Source organism: Orycteropus afer, unplaced genomic scaffold (assembly GCF_000298275.1).
Source record: "Orycteropus afer afer isolate SDZICR_OR568_19922 unplaced genomic scaffold, OryAfe1.0 scaffold00289, whole genome shotgun sequence".
NCBI lineage: Eukaryota > Metazoa > Chordata > Mammalia > Tubulidentata > Orycteropodidae > Orycteropus > Orycteropus afer.
Genome location: NW_006921876.1, coordinates 827,486 through 833,485, shown reverse-complemented (window position 1 = coordinate 833,485; position 6,000 = coordinate 827,486). Strand labels below are relative to the sequence as shown.

The 6,000-nt window shown below is 43.5% G+C and overlaps 1 protein-coding gene across 1 annotated transcript in view; it reads left to right on the top strand.

Annotated features, from left to right (window-relative positions):
- Positions 1–6,000, top strand: part of GFRA2 (GDNF family receptor alpha 2) — a 150,406-nt gene that overhangs the window by 122,257 nt on the left and 22,149 nt on the right. The gene's annotated exons all lie outside the window — the stretch shown is intronic.

Here is a 6,000-nt window from a genome sequence, read left to right as displayed (position 1 = left end):
TTAGGTTGTGAATTCCCACCCATCCAAACCCACAACCCTACATACAAAATTAAAAAAATAAAAAAGGAAAGAACACACACATTCACCAAAAAAAAAAAAAAAATTAGACTGAGATTTTTTTTTTTCTTCTTCCAGCTCTTTCATGTGTTCCAACAAGTTGAAAACTGTAGGATTAGCAGGTATAGGTAGATCTTTTCAGTTTATCTGGCAGCTTCAAAACTTCCTTAACTTTCTAAATCTGTCTTAATAAATGTCACATTTATCATGTGACTAAAATATAAGATAAATTTTCCATGTGTCTAAGCTTTGGAAAATATTTATTTTCACATATATTTCTGTTAAAAATAACTTATTTAAGAAGTTTAGTTCCAATATATACATCTTTAATATGCACAACTTCTAAAGCATTTTTCTATAACATTATTTGATTTTATACTACTATTTGAAGTATCCTATCAAGTCACTATGGGAAATTCTATTTGAATACATTTAGGCAGTAAGGCTTGTTTCATTCCAAATTATAGCTAATTCTCAGTAAGATTTTCTAAAGGGTGAGATTAGGTTATGCACTAAAACTGGTGAACCAATATAATAGAGGTACTAAACTTCTGAGAGACCCTGCTCTGTAGCACAAATTCAAATCTAGAAGGTGGGAAAAAAAAATAATAGGATCTTTGTACTAATGTAATTGTGAGCTAGTGCACGTAAGGTACATGCATAGAAATGGCTAAGAATAGTGATTGATGTACTGTTGCTGTTGCTGTTATGTGCCATCGAGTAGGACCCGACTCATAGCGACCCCTCCTTGGGTTTCCGAGGCAGTATCACTATGGAAGTAGATTGCCCAACTTTCCTTCCGAGGAGTGGCTGGTGGGTTTGAACTGCCACCTTCTGATTAGCAGTCAAGTGCCTTAGGCACTATGCTACCAGAGCTTCTCAGAATAACCTAGAGGGATTGTTTAAGCACAGATTACTGGTTCCACCCCTTTAATTTCAGATCTTGTTTGTTCAGGATGAGGTCTGGGGAATTTGCACTTCTAACTAATACCCAGGTGATGCACATGCAGTTCTGTGGCTCACATGTTAAGAACCACTGATCCTCCATCCAGACACTTAGGAAGTCTACCTCCTTCATCTGGATAATTTTGCTTGTGTGGGTTGATGTCTGAAAAACCACTCTTGCCTCTTTTTCCCTTTGCTGAGTGCATATTTTCATGGATTGAATTGTGTCCCCCTAAAATATGTGTCAACTTGATAGGCTGTGATTCTCAGTCATTTGGCAGTTATGTAATGATATAATTCAGCAATTATGTAATGATGGAATCATCCCCATGATGTGATCTGATGTGATCAGCCAATCATTTGTAAGCAGATTAGGGTGGGATACAACACTCTTATTCAGGTCACAGCCCTGACCCACCTAATGCAGCCTTTTACAAGAGATAAAAGGAGAGAGAAGAAAGCAGAGAAGGAAGGACCTGACTACCACCAAGAAAGAAGAGTCAAGAGGAGAGTGCTTCCTTGACTTGATGACCCTGTGCTGAGATCCTCCTAGACCCAGGGGAAGATTGATGCCAAGACACATGGAGATCTCCAAGGAACAGTGGCTGAGCCCACAATGCTGAAAGGAGACAAAGACCTTCTTAAACTGTGAGCTAACAGAGACAGACTTCCCCTAGAGTTGAGATTCTGAATTCAGATCTCTAGCCTCCTAAACTGTAGGAGAATAAATATGTGTTTGTTAAAGCCATCTACTCGTGGTATTTCTGTTATAGCAGCACTAGATAACTAAGACACACATACACCCATCAAATAGAGTTGTCACATTTAGCAGCTAAAAATAGTCTGCCCAGTTAAATTTGAATTTAAGATAATGAAAAATTTTCTTAGTATAAATGAAAACCTGCTGTGTAGACGATTCTGACTCAGTGACCCTACATGATTGAGTAGAACTGCTCCATCTTTCTCTTGTGGAGTGGCTGCTGGGTTTGAACCTCTAACCTTTTGGCTAGCAGGCGAGCACTTAACCATTGCATCACTGGGGCTCCTGTTTTAGAATTAAAAAGAAGAATAAAAAAAAAACCTCACTGCCATCAAGTTGATTCTGACTCATAGCAATCCCTCCCTGGGTTTCTGAGGCAGTATCTCTCCAGAAGTAGATTGCCCGTCTTGCTTTTGAGGAGTGGCTGGTGGGTTTGAACCACCAGCCTTCTGGTTAGCAGTCAAATGCCTTAGGTACTACACCACCAGAACTCCTATTTTAGACATACTTACACTAAATCATATTTGTTAAACTTACTTAATATCATTGAGCTAACGTGTAGATTGTTGAAATGGCGAATGATTTGTTACCTACATATTTACCACAATAAAAAAAATATTTTGTTTGTTTTTTATCTGAAATTCAACTTTACTGGAGGTCCAGTATTTAATCTGGTAACCCTATCATCAAATTGGAGATTTCTCTCCCTCTCCTGCTGCTTTCCTTTGATTGAATAGGCTACAGCTGCTGATGAAACAAGCCCAGAGAGGGTCTGTGTTTTTCGGACAGATCCACCTGCTGCCTTGAGCTCATTTGGCACTCTTTAGTGGATCTCCGGCTGCAAAGGACTTGGCTTATGATCACATTGCTTCTCTTGCTGGTGCTCCATTTTTCTATCTATCTATCTCTGTCTGTCTTTCTCATGCCTTTTTATTGTTGTTGTTGTTGTTTGTTTGTTTTTATGGCATCTCTCTTATGGGGGCTCTTAAAAGCAGAAAGTTGAGACGTGGTGGGGCTGATCCAGGAAAAGTCTGTTCCTGGCAGGAAGAATAGAGTCTAAGAAACCAGTGAGCTCGCGGTGTATGCAAGGGAAGAGTGACATCTGGCCCAGAGATTATGCAGAGATTACCAGCTGGCTCGTAGTGTATTATGAAAAGGATAACATTTGCCTTGGAGAATGTTACCTACCAGGGCTGGGGCTGGGAGCACTCACACGGCTGGTTCATGTCATGGTTGGAGTTGGAGCTTGTCATGGGCTTGAAGGAAATTGATGCCACTTGATATTTGATGCTGACCGAGAGAGCCTGTTGCCCTGGACTTTACCGTGTATTGATGGGTGGAGAGAAACCTGAGTAATCAAAGGCCTCCTGGTGACTTGGACAAGGCATCCTTCTAAATAGCCTTGTTTGTCACGTTTGCTTGCCAAGGCTGCTTGATGCTAGAATGGAGAAATGGAAGAACAGAAGGCTTAGCTGCTTCCCTTCATTTTACCCTTCCCCTCTGCTGCCTGCTGGTCTCAGGCCGACTTCCTCCCCCTCCCTTTGCTCTGAATAGAGTTCCCTCTCCTAAGGCCCTGGCACTGACAGGGCCTGCTGTTAAAGGATGTAGGCCACAGCTACACAGGTGTGAGATGATGCTTTACTTGGTAGTTACCCCAAGGTCTGGCAAAGAGGCCTTGGGAATGCTGCCTGGCTTTGAGAACCTGTGCTTGTCTACCTGTGTCCTCAGTGTGGCATGGGAGAGTGGGGTAAGCAGGTCATTGTTTGCCTGGGATCCACCAGGCTGACCTCTGAGCCCAGCAGTGAGAGTGGGGAGAGGAAGCCATCTCTCCTTGATTCCATACAGTCACATTGCCCTGTATGGAATGTGGATGCACCTGGACAGGACAAACAGATATTTTTTTCCCCTCACTATCAGACACCAAGAAAACTGTTGCCTGCTTGTACTTGCAGGTGGTAGGCATAGAGCATGGGACAGGAAGTCTTGGTAGAAAAGGTAGATAAGGATAATGCCTCCTATCCCTGGTGTCTGCTGTTTCCCAACTCTCTCACAGCTACCCTATCTGGCTTGCTCTTCATCACATTCCTGTGAGGGAGATCGACCTGCAAATTCTCCCCATTTGATGACTGGGGACACTGAGTCCCAGACACATGGCTTGTCCCAGTTCACACAGCCAGCAGGCAACACAGAGCAGGGGCTTTCTGACCATGTGACAGACATTTCCTGACCCTGTGAGCAAGTGGGCCCTGCTTCCTTCTCTCAGTTTTGAGGATCTTACTGGCCAAATCCACTTGGCTTCTGAACTCTTTCACCTTCTGTTTCCTGACCTGTTTTCACCTCTCCTGTGGATTGCCTTGCCTCCCTGGAGGTCATTAGGAAAATATTTTGGAATATCCAAAGGGCCTTTACAGTAATAAACCATATCTCCCTCTTTTACTCTTTGACTCTTTCTCTAGCCTGTGTGGCCACATGGCATTTGAGAGGACTGATGGATTGGTGAGGCCAGTTAAGATTCTCAGGATCCACAGTGACCAGTGACTGGACTAACCTTGCAGAAAGCAAGTGAGACCTGTGTGCTAAGTTGGGGCTGGAGCTGTCTGGGAGTCTTCTAACCCCCGCAGATAGAACTCAAGGCCCTCGAGTCATCTGTATAGTGGATGGTGTGTGCCTCTCAGGCAGATAAACCAACAGTGGCTTTTCACTCATGTCATGGCCCTTGGCATGACAGGCATGCTGCCTTGACCCTATTCCCTGGGATATTCTTTCTGGCTTTACATTGGCATGCATGCCATTCCCATCTTTACTTCATCAATCACATGGTAGGGACTCAATACTTATTTGAGGAATGGATAAATGGGTACCTACCACTTTTCCTCTTCCCAAAGGGACTGTGGAGGATATGAGTGAGGAAATAAATAGAGTCTGGCACTTTAGGAACATATATTTCAGTTGGAGAGACCAAACAGGGCAATATCAGTAAGTCCCTGTGCAATTCAGTGTTAAATTGCCTGACTCAGACTGTATGTATAGCTGGAATACAGAGAAGGGAGAGATCAATGTAGTGAGAAGATGGTCAGAAAGGGCTTCATGAGGAGGGACTCGAGGTGGGTCTTGAGGAGGTGTGGGAGGGAGGAGGACCATACGTGTGATTATAGGACATTGGAATGGACTCCTTTTTTTTTCAGCTAAGCCATGGTATTCGGAAGTTCTTTGGGGGAGAAGATGCTAGTTCACGGCTTTGCTCATAATCTCTCTGCCTCCTTGCCTCACATCCTGTAGGAGTTCCATCCTAGCTTTATGCTGTTTGTCTGCCACCCTCCTTGGTGTTGGGCCTGACTATATATCCCCTTGGCTCCTTCTGGAGGGGGACAGGTTGCCAAAGTGAACAATGAAGGCTTGAAGGTGTTTAGGGATTTTTGCTTTGTTTTGTTGTGCCTTCAACTGCCTTCTATCTGTTAGAGTCCCTCAGCCCACTGTCTAGGTTTCTGGAGGTCTGGAAATTGGGCAGAGACCCCCCCCCCCATCAACCCTTCTCAATTCCTGAATGACTGGCCTTTGGTCCTTCTGCTCTTACTCATTTGCACCCACAAGGCTGAGTTAGACAGTGGGAAAGATGCTGTGTTTTGCCCCACCAGACCAAGTTTTATTCTACAGAGGGTGAAGGCATGCTAAGAAGTACTGCTTTTCCCTGTTTTGGGGCTTGGAGGTGAGGAGATGAGCTGCAGGAAGAAAAAAAAAAACCAAAAAACCACTTCTGTTGAGTTGATTCTGACTCAGAGTGACCCTATAAGACAGAGTAGAACTGCCCCATAGCATTTCTAAGGCTGTAATCTTTATGGAAGCAGACTGCTACGTCTTTCTTCCATGCAGCAGCTGAAGGAAGGCTTGACACAGTTGCAAATTCCCTTCTCTTTTATGTGAAATGCAAATTTAATTTTATAGAGGTATGGAATATTGGCTCTGGGAAGATGTTTAAGGCCCTCTACATTCACCCCTAAGGGCTGGACAATAAATATGGAAAACTGATGAAGAAGTGATACCTTTGAATTGGGGTATTGGGGAAGAATATTGAATGTACCATGGACTGCTAGAAGAATGAACAAATCTATTTTGGAAGAAGTATAGCCAGAATGCTCCTTAGAAGTGAGAATGCCCAGACTTCATGTCTCATAATTTGGTCATGTTGTCAGAAGGGAACAGTCCCTGGAAGAGGATATCATGCTTGATAAAGTAGAGGG